Source organism: Paralichthys olivaceus, chromosome 18, assembly GCF_024713975.1.
Source record: "Paralichthys olivaceus isolate ysfri-2021 chromosome 18, ASM2471397v2, whole genome shotgun sequence".
Lineage (NCBI taxonomy): Eukaryota > Metazoa > Chordata > Actinopteri > Pleuronectiformes > Paralichthyidae > Paralichthys > Paralichthys olivaceus.
This window is the reverse complement of record NC_091110.1, coordinates 14711247-14736567: the sequence shown is the minus strand read 5'-3', so window position 1 is coordinate 14736567 and position 25321 is coordinate 14711247. Positions and strand designations below refer to the sequence as shown.

Genomic DNA, 25321 nt, shown 5'->3' with positions numbered 1-25321 from the left:
AAACAACGTGATCACACATGATGACAAAATTACTTATAGCAGGTGGAAACACACAAAAACAAGTCGCTGCAGTAGAAATGAGATTTATTATTAGAGTACTTTCATGTATGCACTTGTACATAAAGTGATATTAAGTGTCACAGAGACCAGATGTCGTGCTCCAGTCCGGTCGGCCTCTGTGGGAGTCCAGACACCTTCCAGGTTACACCTGGTGATCATTATGGGCTGTTTCCCCCGCTCACTCTGTCCCGCTGATTTATGTCCCTGTCATGATGTCATGAAGTCACAGTGAATGGATCAAAAATCCAGAAAATTAAACTTAAGACCCGCAGGTGCAGCTCAATTTTTGCCAAATTCCACACCAAAAAAACCAACTCCCCCGAGGCTCTGTTTAGGCAGAGCGCAGCACGGGTCCCGATTCAGACTGGAAACAATTGCAAACTGTTCCAGCGGGGACTGAGCCCAACGACCATTAAGGTCACACTAATACTGAAATCGATTGGAGCAGCATGCAGGTATAATGGATGCTCTGTGGGACTCAAATAGCTCAGCAGCTGATTAACTATAAACAGGTGCAAAATAGCGACAGAGCGAGAGTTTATGTTGTAAAATAAATGGAGACGGTTACAACTTCTCAACTCATAAATTTAAGTATTGTAAAGCAGGTAGGATACTGAGGTTATTGTTTCTGGGAGCATTTTAACTTTGTCTTGGCTGAGTAAAGGCAAAAAAAATGTAATGCATGAAATGCCACCATCTGAATTTGTTGGTAGTAAGTAAAATGTGCTGCTGAGGGATTTGGGCTGTGCAGCGGATATGCATTTTCTCCAGCTGATTACATAGATTTTATGGGACGTGTGGAACTGCCTGAGTTTTGATGGAGGCAAAATCGAAGCACAATGAACAATGTGGATGACTGAAAGTTCTACAAATTCAGCCTGCGTGTCACCAGTGACTCGCACCAGCTAGTCCTGCTACAGCTGCAGCATGTTGATGTATCGTCTGGTGGTTTATTATTGATCTTTTGGAAAGAGCATGGTGCTGCTGCGGGAGCACAGGATATTAAGATTTAAACTTTGCTGCCTGCAACTTTTGTGAACCATCGTCTTCACGTCAGTTGGAATTCTTTTTTTCTGCAAGATACATCACACAGTGAGAGAAATGTACACGTAGGGAATCTGACAAATACAAATTGCCCAGGTTGAGGCATCAAACATGAGTCTACATACGGACAATTTGTCAGAATTCATTCTTAAACAATTAATTTACTATCAACCAAAAACTGGAACAGGGTTTTGATTAAAAGGACATTTTTCCACTTGCCTCTGTCTGTCCATGCCCTCACATGGATGAGATGTGTTCTCCACACTTACGCAAAATAAATTGCTTTGTTTTAGTGACATGCATGTCTACACAAGTATTATTAACAAACACTTTATCATTATTTTGCACCCAGTCCTTTCCATGGCATTTTTAAATCCAGTCTCCCTGCATTTTTATAAGGCGGCCATAATTAAAAAGCAGGGCCCAGAGTGCTTGAAAGGGGGGGCACCACATTAAGACGAAGAGCACTATAAACATTGATGGCGTTCATCATGCTGCAAAGCTTTTAAGCCCGTAAATGGCCACGCATGAAGGACTGACAGTCAACCAGCAGATTGACCCCTGACTCCGTCTGTAATCAGAATGGATCTGTACACCACACTCCGCCCACACACTGATTGGATGAGATTTAGAAGAGCAGCTTCTTCAGTTTGTCCCGGGAGGAGGGAGGCTGCAGGGAGACGCTGCTGTTGTCTCCCTAAAGGATTCCAGTATGTGTGATTTAAGAGGTTCACCTATGGACTCCATAAGTCCTTTTCTGTTTATGAAGCCACTCAGCAGTATCGTTGGCAGTGAATTAAAATGCTGCTAGTTACTTTGAAAGAAAAAGGGACCATGAGCCCAAGCAACAACAATGTATAATCTCATATATTCCCTATGATTGAACTGTTGACCACTCTTATTCAGCTGTTAGCGCTGATCGATGGAGTACTTCACTTATTAAAGGGAGAAATATTACACTCATATTCATGCTAATCATTTTAATTTGAAATGTTTAGATGCTCTTGTTGAAACAGTAGCCTATAGTCCTCAGGATGTACTAACTGTCTATACATGTGAATGCAATACATAAGGGTCAGTTTGAATGATGCTTCTAATGAGAAGGTGAAGCAGGTGCAGGAAAGGTGGAAGTTTTATTAGTTTGCATTCGACTGAAATCTGCATGACAGCAATGACTTAATGCAATGACCCCGTCTTATTTAGTCAGACACTGAACTGGCACAAAGAAAGAAACACAAAGAAGGAATTAAGTAGCTGAGACACATGAGTTGCATAAGGTACAGAGAGCTTTAAAGTTTCCAGAGGCTCAGCCACAGTATATTCGTGTCAACAGATTCTAGAGTTGCAGACTTCAACTTCTTTCCCCAGTATTTTTGCACGAGGAGTAATTAGGCAGTTGGGATGGGGATAATGAGGGTGGGTTTGGTATTCAGTTGAGTGTTTTGTCGGAATAATTTACGTGATTTGCACAAAGTCCTTTCATTGTGTAGCATAAAAATGTAGAGCAACTGATTGCTAACGTGTGAAGCACAATCATCGCATTAAATAAGAGATTTCTGCAGAGGATTCAAAGGGCAGAGCTTCCTGCAGGATTGCGTTCATGTTTGGGTTTTTTTTCCTAGTAAGAACGATCATAGCCCGTCTGTATATTCTTTAAACTTCATCTTCACAGAGGCCATTTTTTTCATATAATCATATAATCATTTTTTAAAATGATTTAAATTCAATGCTTGTCTATTTTATGCATTTTTCATCTTCGATCCTCCAAGCGCCTGAGCTGTAGCATCGTTAACTTTACTGATTAATTCCATCAGATGGGAATTATCTCAGTTTGTTTTTTGTTGTTTGCATTTTCAGAATACTGGTGAATAATTGTGTAACCGGGATGGAAAGAGACACTCAAATGCACCGTTTGATTGCTTTCCGGTGGCCAAATTCTTAGATCTTCACCACCACACTTCTTGCATTGGACTGACACAGGGAAGCTGCCAAATTAGCATCAGAGGTGTGTGACCGCACCAGACTGTGCCGGGCAAATTCTGGCACTGAAACCACGTTGAACTTCCTCTGATCGTGGGACACTCAGAGACTTAAAGCATCATGCAGAAAAAGGAAAACTAGAAAGATGAATATTTACATGTACTGGTGAGATCATACAGCTCAGTGGAAACTCTGCATTGCCCACAGGTAGCTGCTGAAAGTCACCGGCCATATGCAGATAGATCCTTCTCCTCCTCAATGCTCAATTCTCCCGTGTTCCTCCAGGCTCAAGATAAACTTTCAAATGTGCAGTTCAATGACTGGTAATATCTCACTCCTCTATCCTCTGACATTCAAGGTATTTAAATATGAAGGTAATCACAAAATAGCACACGAGTAATCGAAATATCCCAAATGGCATTTAACCACTTCATGTCCAGTGAATGACTTTAAATGCTATAATGCTAACAGGTAATGCCAAAGGTAAAAAAACAACTTCTATTTCTTTTCTTCATGTTTCTCTTCATAAGTCTGACATCCACCCTGACAGTCCTACTCTTCAAACAATCCTGAGAACACAAAGTGGTAGAGATGTTTTCACCTCACAAAAGTGTCTGCATATATAATTTGTATATTGCATTTCCAGACACTTAATGTATTTGATTTTACTGTAAGTGAAAGCACAAGCTCAGCAAAACCTTTCTCTGTTGCCCAAAGATGAAATGGGATTAAACACCCATGAAAATGAAGAGGAGGGAACGTGGCGTAGACAACACTGGGAGCTTTCTGTGGCCTTTCCTGCTTTTAGCTGATTGACTGGGTGGAAGAAAGGAAAGCGCCCCCTAAATCATTGTTCCTTCACAGATGTGGCTCAGTGTAAAGCCTCTTAAAATGCTACTGACATCTTGCCGTGCCCCCTTTCCTCACTTGCCGGGAATCATTCCTGTAATTGCCATAGCCTATACTCCTCTTTTTAATTTCTCCAAGTGCATCCATCGGACTCCTCGCTCGCTCGTGGCACGTCTCCCATGGATCACTCCGCCCGGCCCTGAGCTGGAAAACCATCTTAATCAAGCGTCCCCATATCAATACGCTTGTGTAAATCAGAGCAAGCCAGCACTCTCATCAGTCACTGGCTTCACCTTTACAGGGCCGGTGCAACCCTGGAGAATCAAAAGCCAATATCCTAACCAAGGTATTTCACCGGCCTCCAATGATTTTTGGTAGTTACATTATTGAGCAGATGTTTCCACTTACGAGTTCGTCCTTCAGGGGAACTAAATGTATCTTCTTGTTCTTTCTTGTTCACCGCAAAGACTTTGAAGATTTATTTTGCCGAACTTACTTTGTTTTTCACCTGCTGTGTTGGAGGGCATCTTCTGTCGGTGCACAGGTTTTTGAAAAATAAATATATTGAAGTTCTGATAAGACAGAAAGAAGTGGTTCTCAAAGTGTACTTGTCTTCACCATCTTGTGCTCAGGGTTGTTGGTGCGTAACGTGTTTTCTCTGATGTAGGATACACAATCTTAAAAAGGTGCATTTGAGTAGTATTTGAAATTAAAGGAATATTCTGCTTTAGTGGGGCAGTCTTCTTTTGTTGGGTCAACTTGGAATCACAGTTTGTTAACAAAAGGTGCTGCAGTCAAAGTGCATCAGTACGGTTTCTCTTAGGATAGTGTGTGTGACTCTCAGACTCTTGTGTGACTTCATGATGTCGTTAACCTCGTTTTCAGATTTGTTCTCCTTGCAATGGATTCAACATTTTATCATTAAGCTCATTAAGCTGGAGTCATAAAAAAAAAGTACATTAAAAAGGTACAACATAACATACAAGTTATGTTTTCAGATCAAATATTGCATTTCCTCAGAACTGGAACACCTCAGACATGGAAACGTGAAATGTTTTATTCTAAATGTGCTGTGTATTTTCTTTTTAATTGAGAATGGTCTACTGTGGAATATTTACACAAGTTCGAATAACTCTCATTCAGAAAATCTTTGTCCAGTTTTGTTAATTAAATTAATTCCCACAATTTGTGAGAGTAAATTATTAAATGAAGTCATAATGCTGAAACAAATGAAAAGCTCTCTGTATTGTCAGTGTCAATAATTTCTCATTTGTTTTGCTTCTATTTACTTTTCATTAACAAACCATCAGGGCCGTGATTAGAATTCCATTCAGAAAGACAAGATTCCTCTCAGGGGGGAAAGGAAATGGCATTAAGAAGGAAGAGTGCAAAATGCCTTTTAATGGTTTGTAATAAGGCCGGGAAGCCAGAAGCTATGCAATATCTATTCCTGCCGAAACACGTCTGCCCCCTGATCCATGACCAATCTGATCAGCGCAGCTTGCAGGGGAAATAATATGCAAAATGTAATAATCTGTTTCAGCGGCTCTTTGGTTCTCACACTGGAAACAGAGCAGCACTTTCCAAAATGGCGGGGAAGCGGCAGCAGACAGATCTATTTAACACAGCCCTCTGGCCCTGAGGGGGGTTTATCTTGTATGAGTTATAAAAATATGTATGAGAGGCTACTAGCCCTCTTGTGGGTTTTTTATTTTTTACACTTTTTTTTTACCCTTACTAGGCATTTGTGATCTGTCAAAGTCATTGTGCTGTGTCTAACATCACTTCATGCTCAGTGGTTGTCCCCTCTGTCTGTGGCCCAGTTTCTTCAGCTCTCTCAGCCACTCTCTGTTGCACACACAGAGACAGAGGAAACAGACTATGAGAAAATGTTAGTGACACCAAATTTGTGCATTTACATATTTAGAGTGCACATCATTGAGAAATTATAGGAATGTAGGGAATTGTGACATCACAATGATGCGTTATTGGGCAAACTGCTGAGGGGGTGTCTGTGGAGTTTCAGGAGCAATGTTTTCTGTGGAGGAGATGAGCTCCTTTACTGCAGACATTGACTTTGCTGACCTTTTCTATATATACATATATATATATATATATATATATATATATATGTTCCTAAGAACCTAAGTAGTTGTTATGATATGGATTACTAACATCTGAGAGAGGGAGCTTTTTCATGTGAGGCGTTGTTTGTTAAAACGCTTTAGATTCGTGACTCTGCTGCTGCTCACTTCTGTCTAACAGGATAGTGACTTGTGGGACTGCCAGAGCCGAGGTCAATACATCAATATCCCTGCTGGCGAGCTGCTCTTACATCCCTTAAATTGAACCAAGCTGGAGAAACAGTAACAGCACTTGTTGTTCTGTGGCTTCTGTGGCTTCTGTGGCTGCCTGATACTCCTGAACCTCCTTCTGCAGCAGCAGACGAGGGTTTTAGCTCTTCTTTTAGAAATTTGTAGAGCCTCAGTCAATTTGTTGTCGGAGCTTAGACTATATGATGCTTATTTGCTATCTTGCCCGGTTTGAAATTAAGCTGTTGTGGTGGGTGGTTTTTTCTTACTGTACCTTTGAGGGAGAACCAGAGGAGGTTTTTCCAGGATTTATCGAGACCTAATCACTGTGAGCTCAACACAGAAAACTAAGAGTATTGGTGGTATTAGTCTTCTCATATAACTATTGGCAGGAGCGCACATAATCACATTTCCCAGAATGTCAGGATATTCAAAACCATCAACCACCATTAAGTATACCCTGAATCTCCAAATGCTTGTATCTAGTATTAGGTCTGACGTATAATGTAATAGTGTCGATATTAGATGGTTCCGAGCAATCCCCCATAGCCCGGTCCATAACCGCGCTCTCTGCGATACTCAATCACAGCAGAAGACAAATAACACATGGTTCAGGCAGCTGATACTCTTGGTAGAACTTAGAAAAATATAGTTCATCAGGCCTTATGATAATGCACTAACCACCCACTACCCACCCACCGGTATTCCTGCAATGGCTCAGACAATTGTGAGTTACAGAACACAACAACTTTATTAACTCCAGAGGCAATTTGGCTCAAGGGAATTAAAATGTGTCTAAACAACATGGACAATTGCCAACAATGCACTGACAAACCTCCACTAAAACAAAAACACAGTGAAACACCATTACAGAGCTGTTCAGTTGCAATTAGCTTAAAGTGCGGTTTCTAAAAAAATGCAAGATTTCATTTAAAATACTGAAAGTTATAATAAATAAAACAGCTCAGATGGCAGATAGGCTTTTAGAGGAGGCCATTAAATTAAGGTTTGAACTTCTTCAGTTTCAAATCAACACATGTAACTGTGTTTAACAATCATTTGAGAGTAGAAAAAGAACCATTCTTCAGTTTAAACTGAACAATCATATAAACTGACCTTGTTTCAGAGCCTTTTAATCTGTGTTCGATCCAACGCTACTCATCCGCATCGGCCATTATATGGATTCGATTCACTGTGTCCTCAGAGCAGGGTTTATATGGGAAGCCAGTGTTTGTCTGTTTGGTGGAAAACAAATGAAAACACTATGAGTAAATGTTCATTTCTGTGTAAAGACAGTGATTAAAGCTCAGTTTCATGACTCTGTTTTAAAACAAACTTTTGATATTGAAGCGTTAACATGCATCAATGAGCAGAAGGAACGAGAGACGCAAGAAACGACACAGATTTTTGGTTTTGAGCCATGAAATGTGTAATTTGGTCCCTCAGGTAGAGCAGTGCTGCACACGAGGGAGCAAATTACACGTTTCACATTGTTTGTAGCATTGAAAACTTCACCAGGCGTCACAGTTTGGAAGCCGGTTGTCGTTACCTTCGCAGCTTTCTGCCGAATCTCACAGGTCTGAGAGAAAGAGTGAAGAGGAACCGAAAAAACAAACAAGTGAAACAAATGAAGCGATGTAGAATAAATGAGAACGAGAACGAGTGAGAGAATGAAAGAAAGACACGAAACAAAATGAGGAAGTAATTGAGATGATGACCATCCATCATCGTATAGCTACTCCCAGTGCATTACAGGGTGACATGAGTGATGACGGAGCATGTGTGAACGCTGTAGACCAGAGGGGGCGACGCAGGCCTCGGAGACGGCGACGGATAAGTCTGACCTGCCATTAAGTCTTGGGGTCTACAGCATCAATTAATTAAACAGAGTGAGGTGATGCATCTAGAGAGAAAATAGATGAGACGAATGGAAAATAAATAATCCTCAGGGTAGAGGACACTTTCTTTGTGCACTCGTACACATTCATCTCTGCAATTTATTCATTTCAAAATGTTTATTATTAAGAGGTTTTTAATGAAGTGAATGTGATCAATGGTGAAATGCACTTTTCTCTCTAAGTATTGAAGTATTTGAAGTCATAGACAGTGGACGTCTTCATCTTTAACAAGCAGATTTCTTGTTTTCTATCATTGTCAAGCCCCCCTTAGGTTAATTCCTTAATACTTTTCAAATTTGTGGAAATAAACTGCCAATAAGCTGAACATAGGTCTTTTCAATATTCACATAGATATTGTGCAAAAGCTTTTTACACTTTCACTCCTGCTCCGTGGCTCCGCTGCCAACGTGTGTGCAGAGATTACATGCGTCTCAGAGGAATACAGAAAGAAACAAATTCCCTATTACTGTGTGCACAATGTGATGGTGGAGTTCACTAATTATGTTGTTGTTTACCCTCTGAGCGCCCTGACTAATTCATAAGCTAGCCCGCGGAGCTGCCACAGACAAATGCTGTAGTCTCCGAGCTGGGGCAGTTAGTGCCCATTAACTGAAACCGAGCTGAGGAAGCATGGTGGGATGCGTCACATGAGAGAGGCAGTGCAGCCGGATGGGAGGAAACTTTTCACCCAGGGTATAAAATATGGAGTGAGCTTCTCTTTTTATATGTGACAGGGGGTTTGGCCTTAATCTATTATCAGAGTGGAGGCATTCTACCATGGAGATGTGATATTCACAAGGCCACACCACAGAGCAGGTTCATGTTTGGAGCATTCTGTCGTGTCCGTGTGCCGAGAGTCCTGTCACGTGTGCCGCTGTGAGCCCGGCGGTGGCAGCCACAGAAATGAAAGATAAGGAATGATGAAGAGGGGGCACTCTGTGGAGCGGCAGAGCAAAATTAGGGTGAAAATAAGTTTACCAGCATCTCTGACTACACTGCGACAGCGCATGATGATTTGATCTGTGTCCGTGTAATGGCTGGTTTGCAATTTAAGACAAACTTGGTAAGTTTGAGGCCAAATGTTGCATTTTCATTTAACTAGAGGAGCGCTCGCATACCTCCGCCAAGGCAAACACCCTATTCCATCACACTGAAAAAATGAATGCTCATTTATCAAAATACAAATACAAAGGGTTCTTTCTTCCACCATTTCTTTGAAATCAGCTCAGCAGTTGTTAGTAATCTTGAGAAAGACTGACGCACAAACAGAAATGAAAACTTTAGAATGTCCCTCAAGAGCAAATAACTCCACCAAGACCAAACCTGAGAAATTGGTGAATGTTTCAAGAAACACAAAGTTTAAGAAATAGAAGCAGTCTCTGCAACACTTAATAGGTTCTTTGTTGGACCAACTCTCTCAGCTCTTCAAAGCCATTTTACTTGCCTTTATTTGAAGTTACTCAATTACTTTTATTCTTATTATTTATCTGCTTGTGTGTCATGTTGTGTAATGTCTTTTTATTGTTCCCATTCTGTTCTTACATGATGTTGTCTTCTGATTTTCATTTTATTTGTTCACTGCTGTTCACTGGGTGTGAATGCATGTTTTGTCATTTCCCCTGAGTATCCTGTGTCTCCTTTGTCTGTCAACACACTTTGTAAACCCTGTTTGTAAAGGTGCTATATAAATAAAATTATTATAATGATTTATATTATCCCACTAAACAATTTGCTAATTCTTATAAATACCACTAAACTAGTCCCGGCTGTTTAACACCTAAGTTCACTTTCCATCTGGTCAATTAAAGCTGCGTATCTGAGGAAAAACTCCCACAGAAGTATTTTGGTAACAGAAAACATTTTTCTGTGTATCGCTGTGCTTTCCTTTCTTGCTCCCTCGCCCGCTGTGCTCGACTCAACACAAACACACGTTATCCCTTTTTGTCGCTGGACCACTTGCCGCCTGAATGTTCTGTTCATGTCCCTCCACGGGAGGGAGAGAGAAATGGATAGCAAACAAGCGGTGCTGGAATCGGCCAGATTTCACTGGCTTAAAATGATTTAGCGTGCCCTATGTGCTGCCACTCACTTATGTCTGACAAGCCTCTGGCTCAGTGGACCCTAGAAGTGCTCCACAAAAAACAGAAAACTGTCCAAGATGAATATCGCTCTTCATTCTGTGCAGAGTGGCTGATGCTATGAAAGAAGAAGGATTGAAGACAGTTTCTTAGAGTGTGTTCTATCCTTGGCTTCCCCCCTGTACTTTAAGCACTGGTGTGTTCTCATCCACTCGACACTCTGCGCAAATAACTGTCAAACCTTCTACCACAGGACACCACTGTGGTTGGCCTTCAATAACAAACTCTCTCCGAGCCCACGAGAGAGGAGGACCATCTAAACTCATGTTGTGCTGCCAACCGCTTGGAGCTGACCATGCAAAAAAATAAAAAATAAAATAACTTTTTTGGATTTCCTGTAGAGTCGATCATTTCCAGAAACTTTAAATGAGGCAGCACCATCTGTTTCAACACAAGAGCCAAACAATGCATGTTCCTCACACAACAACTCCACAAAACTGGATCTGACACCGAAACATGGAGTCGTTGATTTGTGACTTGAAGATTCTTGGTTTTTCTTGGTTTCTACCGTTCTCAGGCTGAAGTCTAATACATTGTCTGAGCTACAGCGTGGATAATTGGCTGTCAGCCGCCTACTGAAATTAAAAGCACAAAGCCGTAGTGAAGGGGAGAGTGGAAGGGACTGACATTTACCCTGCACACGCTAATAATGTGAAATTAAGACATTTAACCAGGAGCCACTCTCTGTCCACTCAGTCTGACCCTGATTCCCCCCATCTGCTCAATTTTGTGAAGAACTGACCTGCAAAATGAAAACTCTAATCAGCTGCAACCCAAAACTGCAGAGTCCTGAAGGGTAATGTATTTAATCTCCCTTATGAATTCATGATTTTTAAAAATTCAATACAGACAACACATTGAGGATATTATACAAAACATAAAAGTGCATCCTCCCAAAAAAACAACTAAACAATCAAATCAACAAGGAACATTTTAGCAGATGCATTCAACATATATATATATATATATATATATATTGCACTATATTTTAGTTTAATCTAAATTAGCCATTTTTACTTCACTTTACTTGCAGTGGTGTGTTTACATGGATCTATGTTCTAGAGCGAGCTTCACAAAATTAAATGAACTGCATCAATTGATGTCCATTCATGTATCATGTGTTGGAGACAGTGGAAAAAGAAAATCTGAGGATATGGGGGACGGACCGCTCCTCATCTTTGCTCAAGGCCAGTTGCTTTAAGCTTTTCTGTCAAGTTGAGTTAGAATCCAGGTTTTGACTAAGAAAGAAAGTGAAATAAAAACTGACAATATCTGTGGTTCTGCTGCATTGATGTTTATCAATTATTGAGGCATCTACTGTGAGTCCCAGACGGGCTCCATCTTCTCATTTAACTCACGACGTGAAAGTTAATAAGCCCCCTTGTCTAAAGGTCGAATAGTCCGTTGAAAGAAAAGTTATAAACAATATCGATTCATGTTGCGTGTGTTCAACTGAGCGTAAAGCACTTGAGCACGAGTTGATAGATTCACTGCAGACGCTGCTGAGACGATGAAATCTTTATATATTATTAAAAGATCACAGGAGTCCGAGAATGTCCATGAATGTCTAAGGATGATATTATTATTATTAATAATAATAATAAAGAAAACATTTGTGTCCAAGAGGCAAATGATAGAATCCTTCATTTCACTCAATACAAAACTACAAAGGACAAACTTCCAAAAAAATGTCAAAGTATTGCATCACGAGAAAGTTATAGCCTCAACAAAAGCTCGTCATTAATGTATTGCAGGTTATTGTGTTGTATTACATCATACAGGTGTGTCTGTGTGTCTGGACCTTCAGAGCACAATGATCTGGATGTATAGAACCTGTCGGCCTTAACTCACAAGGCTTGGATGCGATCAGGTGAAAGAAGAAACACTCGACTGTTCTTCAAAGTCTTTTTATAATTTCCGTTTTTAACGTTTTCCCCAAATTTCCTGGAGAATAATTAATGGACCTTGGTGAAAATATCTCTGCTGCTTTCAGACCTGTGCTGAACTCCAGATAATCCCAGGATATACTCCACAGCCTCTTCCTAAAATAGACGAAAATATCACAGGATTACAAAGCGGAGCCATACACATAGAAGACACTGACAAGGATGTCAAATAGAGCTTTTGGTGATAAGCGCCGACGCTGGTGTCGCTGTGCTGTAAACAAACACATGATCTCTTCAGGTGAATGAATACTTTACGTCCTGCGTCTCTGCTGCACCACCACCACCTTTATGCTTTGAGAACGTCTGTGTTGTTGTCAAATCATCTGAGCAGAAAAAACCTCCTGCACACAGTTTGGTTAAACCCCAACTCGATTTGAAAATTGCGTCAAAATTAAACGTCTTAGTTTTGCAACAGTTTATCAAATTTTCTCTCCTATCCTTTGCTGGATTGTGTGCGAATCGGCTGTTTCAACACAAGTCACGGAAGAGATTCCTCAGGAGTTTGCAACAATCCTCCATCTATTTAGTTTGAAATCCCTCTGTGATTTCCGTCTCCTCCTCTTCCCTCTTTTTCTCCTCCTTTATAGCAGCATCAAGTAGGCCAGTTGACGTGGGACGGCAAATAAAAACCCGCCCCGCCCGCTCTACATGCTCCTCTCTCTCTGTGGAATGGTGTAATCAGCTCAGAACGTAGCACCGGGAGTTCAGGAATCATCTTACCCACGTCTCAAAACTGTTTTTGCCGCTTCACTTGCTTCGGGGGAAGATGATTTGAATATGTTTAACAATGCGGCATTTTTGCAGAGTCAGATTAATGTTAAAAGGATCTGCTTTAAGAGAGTTAGCTTAGATTTCCATCTTAATTACCCCACTGCCACTGGAATGGCCTTAAACCAAATTACAGTGGTTACACACATTTTGCAAACTTATAAAAGCTTCATCTTTGATATTTGAGGTTCAGTGTATAGGATTTAGTAGAATCCAGTGATGTTGAAGATGAAAACCGACTGAAAACTCGCCTCGCCCCCAATTTCCTGTGTAGATTTAACTTTAAGTTTGTTCTAAGTTAACGTAAACACAATGATTCTTCCCTCTTCCATTTGTGTCAGTAGTTTCCCCTTAAATCCTGAACGTCAGACATTTAATTGCTTTTTTGTGATTTAAACATATTTGTATCTTAAACTTTGAGAGAAAAAAAAAAACATGCCAACTCACTTTATTTAATTTTCTTTGCTGCAGTTCATCATTAGATGCAGAAAACAGATTTGGATTAATCCAGCAGTACTTGCAGTGAGTTAGTGCTGAGCAGATGTGCTGTTAAACTCCACATTTAATTCCCCCCCCCACCTCAGAGCACTTTTTATAAGACAACTGCTTCTCAATTCTTCCTGGTGCTCACACCATTCACACTCCCTTGAGCTTTTGTCCTCACTTCTGCAAACATAGCGGTAGACACCTTTAACCAAACTATTCATCCTCACCTGCAGCTTCTTCCTCTTTCTGGAGTCATGATGGGTTCGAGCACGGGTGTGTCCCCTGGTGGGGGATCCAGGAAGTCCTGTAGCTGTGGGAACGAAAGGAAATAAGCATCATCTCCACATTTAGAGATTATATTAAACCATATGTAAGAAAGAAAAACATTTAAAAGCGTAAAACACACCAAGGGCATCATGCAGTAACATTCTCATGCTCTTGCCCTGCCTCAACTCTTTTCATTAATCAGTCTGAGAGTTCATTTACAACAATAATGAGAGGAAGTGGTAAAGAAATAACACTGAAGCGCCCTCAGACAGGCCCCAGTGAGCTCATCAACCTCTGCATCCATCCCTCTTACTCATTTTCACCCTGGTGCGTCAGGAAGAATCAGCAAAGATACAGAAAAATCAGATATTAAACATGAAAGGACGCAATTAGAAGAGAACATTAGATCAGACACAGAGAAGCAAAACCTCCAACATGTATGAATCCTATACGTCTTTTCCAAATCTCTGCGTGGTCTTCCAATTATATAACAAATTACTAATTTAGCAGCTGTTCTCTTTTAATTTTATCCTTCACTAAGCCTTTCGGCCATGAACGTTTTTCATTTACATTCTTTCACTCTGTGGTAATTAACAATGATTCAGCTTCCTCCTCGCAGCATCACTGGGGAGATTCACACACATCTCTGTGTATTTCAAATCAAGCCAGGCTGGACAGGACGCTTTGTAATAATAGCATTTGAGCTAAATGACATTTAACATTGTTCTGTATTTCATGTTGCTGCTCCTCAAGGCCACTGACATTTCCCTGACACCGGGCACATGCAATTTATCTAATAAATGTTTGAATCTGTGTGTGATGATTCATGCCTGCAGGCCCCAGAACGTTGTTTAAAAAATGTTTAGTTTGATGACGTTGTGATGCAGCATGGGATCATGGGAGTTTTTGTCTTCACATCCTTAGCTGATGAAAATCTACCTGACGTGACTCAGACACAAATCATGCTCACAGATGGCGATGAATTAAAGTTTTATTCTCGTTACGCAATTTTACGTTGGATGCAATTCATTTTTCAATACAAAGCAAGTCATAGTGTGAATTTATACAGAGCTTAGGAAAGTCCACTTCAAAAATAAATGTTGAATCTGATAAAATAAATTGTAATAGATAAAATATCAATAACTGAACAGGAGTAATCGATATTAGATAAATCCTAATCAGTCAATTGTTAAGAGCCACAGTTCAAATCCAGGTATATTTCCCTCTCTCACATTTTATACTTTTTAAGACAGTCAAGTCATAATAGCTTCATAAATTCAACAGACAAGCACACAAGTGATTTAAACTTCTCACTTAAGGCACATGCTAATTCTATCAAATAACTATAAATCTTTCACAACTTCAAAAGTCTTTCTCCTTGTTTATTTTATGAAGACATTAACCGTCATCAATCTTTGGACACATTGCTCTGCACTGCGTCTCTGTGCAGAGACGATGAAACTGATGAAGTCAAACATTAAAAATGTACCAGCCTCTGGGTCAGGCAGGTTAATTCTTGTAAAGTGCTGTTTTGTGAACTTGCCAAATCCAAATGAACACGATCGTGTCAAACCGAACTTTAACTGATCATTTTTCACGCGTGCAGTATAAAATAGAAACATTAACGGGGTCGCACTTCACAAACTTCCACAGTCAAAATGAATCACACTGACTATAGGGAATCGGATGCTGCATCCAAAATGGTCAAAACGTTAAAGGTAAAACTAGGGACTGTCCTCACATTCAATGGCTGCCATCTTTGCTATACTTGGGAGATGGGGGGGGACAGCCCCTGTATCTTTGAGGAAGGAGGACGTTGGAGCATTATTTCAATGTCGGATGACGCAGGGGTCACAAATAAACTCTCGACTGAAGTATGTGATTTGAATCATAACTTCTGTCTTTATCCATTAAGTAAATCTCTGTCGTGTAGTTTTTCTCCAGAAGATAAATGTCACCTCCAGCAGAGAGTTTATGTTTTCACTGCCGTTTGTGTGACGGTCTGTCGACAGGAACACTCAGACTGCAGAACCTCTTCAATGTGGCAAGATGGGTCATTAGCATTGATGGAGGTCTGCGATCTCGATGATGTTTTTATCAAAGACACTTGATAATGATTGGTTATTACTAATAACTCCACTGTGAAGTATCTCGACACATCTGCGTCCCACTCCCCCGTTCATCTGCACACAGGCTCACTGAGCCTTCTACACAAAGCGTGGCCAGTGTTAACATTATTAGTTACACTGCGCTCCTCCTGCTGTGACGAGTCAACGTGTCGAGGTCTGTTGGGTCCTGTGTTCGCCCTCCGATCAGCTGGGTGGGAGCTACTGTACATCTATGTTCAGGCAGACGTGAACATTTTCTGCTCTAAAATTAATATTTGAATTTGTAATAAAGGTTTATTATATCAGTCGCTTATATGGCTGGGGCATGGACACCGCACACAGCTCATTATTTTTAATTGGCTCCACATTCGCAGTCTGTTAACGTTGATTTTAGATAAGGCTGCTTCTGTGTCAACAGTTATTTGCACCTGCCAATAGCATTTAGCGCTGCCTCCAGTAAAAAAAAGAAATAGATCAATAGGAGGAAAGGGATTAGTGTGCATTTTTAGACCCGTTGTTGTGGCGTCTCCTTGCCATCTCCTCTCGCTGTCCCGCAGCTGGACGGGAGAGAAGACACCTGCAGCCTGATTAGGGAAACCGGAGGACTGATAAACACACCTCATTAATCTTCCGAGACAAAACGGAGTGATGCTGAGAGGAAGTGCAGACACAAATGGGTACATGCATCTGTATAAACACACACAGACACAGGATTGTATATTCTGTTGGACAGTTATGGAATTTATCTGCTACTTGACCATATTTCCACCCACACACACAGAATGATAGATGGCAAGATCCAGAGATTATTATCTATTAATTCCCTGCTTGAAAGACAGCAGGACAAAAGCCTTGTACACCTGTTGTACACATTGAATGTGAGGAATTCACACACACACACACACACACACACTTTCTGATTAGCGTGACTATCCACTTCAAAAATGACCTGCTGTCACTGACCCCCCATGTTTCTTGATTTCTAACAGGGTAAACGACAGAGACACATTGTACAGTCGTCAGCATCAGAAAAAAAGAGCTACTGTGGTACAGCTACAACTCTTGATTAAAGCAGCGGCCCAAATTAACGAGGAAGGCTGTTTAACATCGACTGGGGCTAATAAGTGATAATGAGAGCTACCAGTCCAAAAGGAAACTAAGAACCACATTTGCATGCTCTCCCCACTTCCTCCTCACTACTTTTTCTCAAAGTCAACTTCAATTTTCTTTCTGCTTCAGGCTCGGAGGCATTCATTTTACTTTTGTTTAGCAGGCCCACAATCCTATTAGCAATTAATATGTCATTTCTCCCCAAGAATGTAAGCTGATGGACTTTTGTGTTGCAGGGCATCAGGATTTTGTTTTGTTTTTTGTGCCATGATTTAGCGACTGGTTGTCTGGCATGTTTAAACGTCCTCAAACTATTGTTGCTGCTTCTGTAAGGGTACGAGACATCACCACACTCGGTGGGGGAGTTGTTGACATTTAACAGGGTGTGTGAGTTTTGCCCTGGGAGGATTTCCACAGACTTTTTTAGCAAATTGGTCGAGGATGTGCGGGACAACACCCCAACAGAAGAGAAGGGGTTTGTAGCAAGTTCAAGATGAATCCCGGCAGCCTACTGAAGATGGTAAACTCTTTTATGGATGTTTTAATGGCCGATGGGAGAGAGGGTATTCTTTTCAATGCACTCTGGTGAGAAAAGTACAATTTAGATAGTAGCATTAACTATAGGCTGCTCACATGTGCATACACATTTTATAATTTCAATTTAAAGGGGAGGCCATCTCCCTCTTCGTCACCCTTCAAACTGTCAACTAGCTACACATGTCACAAACTTCATAAAACAGCCTTTTGTAATAAACTCACTTTAGACAGAAGAAAATCGAATGTAAATTCATGTTCGTCACAGACTTTTACTTTTGTCTCTGCTTTTTTTTCCTTATGAATGCCAGTCTCACATCAGCATTCCTTCGTTCTCATGTCACAATGATGTGCAGTGATGCGGCAACAAAGATCGCAGGCCTCAATCCGAGTTGATTTTTCGCGTTGGAACACAATTGCGAAGGGGTTGCGTGCATCTGTCTTTGCTCGTGGGCGAGTAGTTTGAAAGACTGAATATATGAATACTGTGCATGTGTGTGCTTTTGGTAACTAGAGGGTGTGCTGTAAGAAAGGGAGACAGTTTGTGAGTGGAAATTTGAATCAGAATAAATGTCTTTCAAATACCAACAAATCAACAGATGTGTATGGTTTTAATCCCAGACTGCTGTGCAGTGGATATCAGCTAATTTTGGGGGAAATTAGAGCTTTTAAATGATCGTTTTTATTCAAAGAAACTAAAGAATCACACATCTACAGTGATTATTATTCTTTTATATTGGATAGACTGGATAGAGGAGCAATGATTCTTTTATATGCCATAATAAATCATGCATGGTTTTACATTCATTTGCAACTGTGAGATATATTGTATTTTTGTTAGATTTCTTCAATACACAAGCCTGTGGATGGTAACTTGATTAGTTTTTTTCTATTTTACCATTAATAGGGTGAATTTAATTTTTAATCCTCATACATTTTAAATGGTTAGTACATGATGATTGAAAGCAGAAAAGAGCTCATGGTGTGAAACCGTCTTTCATCAGAGGCCCAATGATGCGTCTTGTCGGAAACCTCAGAGGCTTTTTACAAACATCCAGCTGAGCGCTCTCTTGTTTGTATGCACGCACTAATGCAAATATACTGTGAACATGTGAGGAGGCTGCTGATACAACAATGTTGTAATTTATCAGCGGGTATTCGGGCTGATCACACAGTGGCACAAATTTTCCCTGACCCCCCCAACCACACACCACAGGCAACCTCCCTCTCTCTCCTTCTCCCTCCTCCTCCTCACACCCACACAACAGAGGAACAACAGAGCGATACGGGGAATAGCATATTTATTCTCGCTCCGCTTCCTTTCCCTCTCTGCTTAGGCACTCAGCTGGATCCAGGCTTCAATTCTCTGTATTTTCCTCCTCACTTTTGCTCTCGACCATAGATGCCAGGGAATGATTTTCTTTGTTGTTTTTCCTCTTCCTCTTCCTCCTCCTCCTCCCTGCTACCAACTGTGGGTACTTTTCCTCTTCAAACTGTCTCTGTGTCTCTCTGGACTCTCCCCCTCTGCCTCACTTTCATATTCTTCCCTCGTCTATTTCTAGGCTCTCTGTCTTTATTTGTTCTCCCCCTCTTTAACTCCATCAATTGCTTTTTCTCTGGGTTTATTTACTGTCCGATACACAGCATAATAGTCTTTGAAGCAATCAATAAACCAAAACTCTGCAGAGAATATGAAAATCAGTTTCAGGTTCCCTCTGATGCATTCATGCAAACATCGCTTTGTTCATGCATATGGGAGAAAACATCCCGAGCTCATAAAGAAAAAGAAATCCCACATTTGGGTAAACTCAATATTTCCCTCCTGAGATATCTGCAGTAGAAGGAGGAGCCTGTTAACTGACCTCAGAGCAGATCAGTCCTGTTCAGTCACAGGTTAACTTTTTAAAGACGGTAGAAACAATGAGAGCACCCGCGCATCCAAACATCACCATGAATAAACCTGCGTGTGCCGCACGGTGGGGGGGCAGCAGGTTGAACAAACAAGTAAAACTGGCGAGGCCTTAATGAACAAGACGCAGCTCAGGAGATACAATACGCTGCATGTGCAAACACGTACTGTACACCACATCCCAACATGCACGGCTGATGATCTAATTGTTGCTTTGTCTTTTCTTCTTGAACAAACGCATCAAACACTCCACACACACACACACACACACACACACACACACGCACACACACTAGGTTTCCATCCTAGAGGAGAAGAAGAAGCTGAATAACTGCATGAAGAAATATAATATGCAGGTGGTTCCATTCAGTGCACAATGTCTCCTTGGATGGTTTCATGTATGATTTGATATCATTTGGTCTTTTGAGTCCCAGCTTTAACAGACCCAGTCATTTTACCCTGTGACAGACACTGCCCACCATCAGGGGGCAGCACCAGGATTCTATTTTATAGCATGACCAGGAACCACCCGGACGTAACGTTATGGCTCATCATGCTGCATTTCAGAATGAGAAGACATACGTCTGTTTCAAATGAGGTAACCTTTTAGAAGACGAACACAAACACTGACAAAAGTAATGCGAAGTATGCACAGAGGGCTCCGTCCGTTTCTGTGTACATATCTCATCTTTGAGTATCTTTGTTATTTTATGCTACATTGAATATAGCCCAGAGAATTGTACAGTAAAAGTTGGGAAAGCAAACAGCTGACGACTTCATTTGGCTTCAACATCATCGACAGATAGAAACAAATAGACAGTAGGCTGACGACAATATGCAAAACCAAACCAAGCTGAAACAATGAACAATCAAAAAGCTTCATGCGTCATGTTTCAACCAAAGAAACGCTCCAGAATCTTTGCAGAGCCACAGTCGACACAGCCAGAAAAATGCTTCTCGTTCTCAAGCGCACTGTTCAGTAAAATAAAAAGTAGATCAATACAGGATTGGGACTGTTGGCACAGGTTGCCACGACTACCACCAGCATCAAAACTCATCCCAGAGGCCTGTGCAGAAACTACTCCACAGAACACTGAAGCCATTCTGACACACTAACACCTTCCTGAGACACTTGAAGCTCATCTATCTGAATTCATCCAGTTCTGTTCAGTTGTGGCACGTGGCCAACAAGAGTCAGATCCTGCACTGCTGCTTTGGCCGGGGAAACGTTCAAACATCTGCTTTCTGCTTACTCACAGCAAAAAATGTAATAGTTCTGAAGTATAATAGTAGATTCATAGGGTCTTGATCCCTTCGTGAAGAGGAATGGATCGAGATAATGGCAGCAGATAACATTCCTGGGAAGTCGAGCTATAGAATGTTATAGAGCTATAAAATGACCACCGACATTTTTATGCATTATTATAAAACCTACTGCTATATGTTTTCAGCACTGACATTTTCCCTAGTAGCAAATCTACAATCATTCATGAAGCAGTGGGGCTGCATTTTTTAAAATGAAGAAATTATTGATATCCCCTTCAGATATTAAACAAGACTAAGAAGCTTGTCAGCACTAAACACAAAGTAAAGCTGCAGGCGGCCGGGTGTGACATTATAGGGGTTTTTTTTACAAATTATTTGATCATACATCAGAGAATTGGACAAATTGACATTTAGTCCTGATGATGGCGCTAGAGGTCGGGTAAGAGGATGACGATTAGTGATTACAGTTCATCCTGAGGCGGAAGATAAATGTCTAAAATACATTTTAGCCCGATCCATCCTGAGGTATAGAGATTTTTCAACCAGGACAAGCTAACAGACCAACACTGCCATCCACAGAGCCGGGCTGAGAGAAAACCGTATAAATGATAACATATTTTTTTAAATGATACAGTTGAAAAACACTATTTGCAGAGTGAAAGCTGTTATTTCTTTGACAGACGAGATAAATGCATTTTTTGTCACAACCTGGCAATGAGACAGACATGAGTCAGCAGTGAGAGTGATTAAGTCAAGGTCAGTGATGGATACAAAGACATATTCTTCAACGCTTGACTAGTCAGTAATTATGGGGAATGAAATGCGATGGTCCAGCAGGGACTTAAGCTGTGTGGATCTGATCGAGGCAGAAAATGAAAAGCAATTTGACCAGAGCTGTGTGATGTGCAGGTGAAAGTGAAACTCAAAAGCCAACATTTCCTGCTGGAGGGAATGAAATCCTGCACAGCGCCTCACTCAGGCCGTATAAATAATACACGGTCTGTCTGATAGCACTGAAAGATTAATATTAGTGATAAGAGTGGCTTTAATTGACATGACATCACTTCCTCCACGTGTCAAGGCTGGGGAGGCGACGCTGCATGTCCCAGTGGGTGGATTATCTAATATCATGCAAAAGGAGATCTGAAGCATCATTTTGACGTCAGGGAAGATTAGATGAGATTTTTACTGCTCTGTTTGAGCAGTCGTCACTGAGGCACAGCTCTCAGTGTCAGTCGGCCTATCCACCACTTTAATCCAATCTTTGAATTTACTGTATGGATTGCTCCAAGATCTTTGTATGGACAGTTGGATTCCTCTGATCTGCAAATATGCCTGTGATAAGCCTGGTTTGTCCAGGAAGCTGTCCGGGGAAACCGAACTGCTTTTGTGACGATCCATCCAGCGAGTTCTCCGTCTACCCTTGTGCGTGCCTGGTAAACCTCCCATGAACTCGTGAACAAGACCTCTATTAAACTCCTTCACTTGAGGCCACAACTGACCCCCAACAGCTGACAACCTAATAAACTATATACAAGTCACACAGGTTTATTAATATAATAATCAAATAAAGAATTACACATGGATTGGAATTATCTATGCTCTGACATTTAATTGTCAGTTATGCTCCAATCATTTACAGTGAATAGATCCACCAACAGGACAGAGCAGTAAGCCAAGTGGCTGAATGCTTCATTATTCCCTCTCACTGTACATTTTACCCCCTTGTTTCAGAAAATGTATTGAATTTATTCAAATTGCTTTAATTAAAGATCAATGTTAAGTAAAATAAAACAAAACTGGCAAAACTAATAATGGCTGATTTATTCCCAAGCCTCTTCAAAGGGAAAGAAAACAGCAGAGGTTCAAGAGAAACAGTTTTCTGCCAACGGTTGGAAGTGGTTCATGCTGGTTTCAATTTCCTCCAACCTCACCACTATTAAAGCTTAGCCAAGATGACCAGGGTAACAACAAGCTCTTGTGCTATCCCCCACACAGACACACACATTCAAGCACTGTCAGTGCCACTGCCACTTTCCTGTGAGAGAAAACAAGTTGCAAAGCAGCATTCAGCGCCCTTAAAGCACATAATCAAGTGGATTTGTGCATTCTGGGTAAACTTAACACTAGTTTTCTGCGTGCCCTAACGATGTCATGTCAGTTTCATTCCAGTTGTGCAACAATCTTCCTTTAGCGAGTGTCTGGGGCTGCAGGAAAAAAAACTGCACCAGGGTTGAGGAAGCTGGAGGTTTGTCAGCATCTGTTAAATTCAGAGAGTAAACAGAATATCAACAATTCATACAAAGCTAGAGCGGCACTCAGTAGAGTACATGCGGCCGCTAAAGCCCAACAGTCCCTTTCTGAAACCACATTTAAATTCACTGGATCTCTTTAGTTAGATCTGCATCAAATTTCAGTGTGGAACATAACTTACAGTAAATGCACTAATCATCTATTTTCACTACTGTTACACTTTGCAGTTATCAGTGTTCTGCTGGGTGAAACATAACTATGGATTCATAATTCTTTAAGGAAGGTCACAGTATTTCCTTATTAATTATGTAACATTAGCAATCACATGTTTGCTGGTAATTAATACCAAACCTTAAAGAATATGGAAGTAGGACACATGCATGCAGTTATATACAGTGTTCTTTTGTACCATTATTTAATGATTGTGGACCGAAGGACGATTAATATTCAGGAGGGACAACATGCAGGATAGTGTGAACAAGTCTCAGAGACTGGCACTCCATGTTCTTTTCTTGTTATTTTCTACAATTGTTTACTTATTTCTGGGTTAGTCTGGATTATTTACTGTGAAATTAAGTTTTAATCGACCGAGACGGTAAATTGCAACTTGTTGTGGTTGGAATTGCAAATTATAGAGGATGGGATTCAATGTATTGTTTTCTGTTTGTCCAAATACGAAGTAATGCCTGCTGCACACAGACATAATGAGAGATGTAACTGATTTTTAACATTAATCACAAGACTGTGCTGATTCCAGGGAACAGAAACAGAAACCTGACTCTAGAATAAAAAACAACATGGAGGCTGACTCGTTGCACTGTCAGCTGGTTCTGCTTTTTTGTAATGTTTTACACTGAAAACATAAAATAAAAATAAATGCTCGTACTGATGCCACAATCTCACAAGCTTGTCCACCTGGCACAAGAGAAAAAGTCTTCTCAGTGGTGTCAGCAGCCATGTTTTAGTTCGAAGCACGAGTACAAAACATGGTGATGCTTTCCGTCTGCTTGCTCTCTTCTCTCTTGTTCTTTGAATAAGACTGATCAAATATTTACAATTGAAATCTCCAATCTCATGAGTGACATTAAGATTCTGTCTGTAAACCCCTCACACTGCAGGATCATTTGACCAGTTAATCTGTTCAGATGAACATCGGATCAGCTGCACCCACGCAACAAGGAGTGAATCAGATCTTAAACAGGCCTGATTAACCTATCCTACAATGTAATAGGCCACACGTGTTCATACAGTTTTCTTCAGTCATCGGCCAAAGTCTTCAATTAAGCCGTACATCTGATGAACTAACTAAGACAAACAGAGCTTGATTAAAGTCAGTGACATGCATGTGCACCTAGCATAATAAATTAAAACGATCAAATCAGTGCAACACAAAATAATCACACTGTCCAGTTATCTAAGCTTTTGTTCAGCTCCAAGCAAAACTTGAAAACGGTCTGATTAAATCTGAAAGGATGCACAGAACTTTTATAATTTCAAAAAGTTACATCCATAGAACCAAACAGACGAGTGTGCATTAAAACACTGAGTTTAATCAACACACGTATCGGGAGCTTCTCTCATTCAGAACACAAGCTGAACGCTCCTCCTTCTCACTCACTTCTTCTTAGTGGCAGTTCCTTTCCAAGTCTCTTTCTTTGTCTTTCTCTACATCTTTCTGTCTCATGGAGCAGCAGGAGCTACAGGTGTCTGTGCTTGTCTGTGATTTCTCTCCTCACTTCTCAGCAGTAGCTCACCCTGACTCCTCCCTCATTTAACTTCCCTGTCTTAATAATAGATTTAAGTGTATTAAACAGATAAATCTCACCTAACAACAAAGAGCAGGTCCATTAGTATTTAATCCCTCATTCAAAAAGACAAATCTAATCTGACATACAAAATAAAATTATTTATTTAGGGCAAAAGAAATCACATTATCACATTTACTGATTAAAACTGGATAGGATTATAAAAAAAAATAGGGTTACACTTAAAATCATTGTCTTTAATTAGAGCAATAACGTCAACTGCTAAATTATACTGCTTGGTTTAGAAAAAAAATATATAAATATTATAAAATCAATAAAATATTTTGATGACGTCAGAGAAGGATCTAGTGGAACAGACATGAGGCTAAACTGATGTCAGACATTATCTCCAGATCATAAACCAAGGAAACTGACATATTTTTACTTCTGTGTTCTTTTTTATCCAGCTGGTGACCACAGTACTTTGCATTTAAACATCTATTTCTCTACATGTACTTATTCAGTGCACTGGGCTGGAGCCTCTCCCAGTCTCTGCTACAGACATGTGAGAGATTCCAGATCATCAAACCTGCACTTGACCGTGGAAGAACCAAACCAGCCGCAGGAAACACGAGGACAACATGCAAA

At 40.6% G+C, this 25321-nt stretch overlaps 1 long non-coding RNA gene across 2 annotated transcripts; it reads right to left on the bottom strand.

Moving 5' to 3' along the window:
• Positions 1-153: 153 nt before the first annotated feature.
• LOC109626173 (uncharacterized) lies at positions 154-24669 on the bottom strand. Of its 2 annotated transcripts, none has more exons than XR_002202506.2 (4): positions 24547-24669; positions 13709-13791; positions 7362-7480; positions 154-264 (listed from the first exon to the last, which is right to left on the bottom strand). It is a non-coding gene; the product is annotated as an uncharacterized lncRNA (long non-coding RNA). The 2 variants fall into 2 exon arrangements; XR_011239103.1 differs by lacking the exon at positions 154-264 and adding an exon at positions 5081-5781.
• Between the last annotated feature and the right edge of the window lie 652 nt (positions 24670-25321).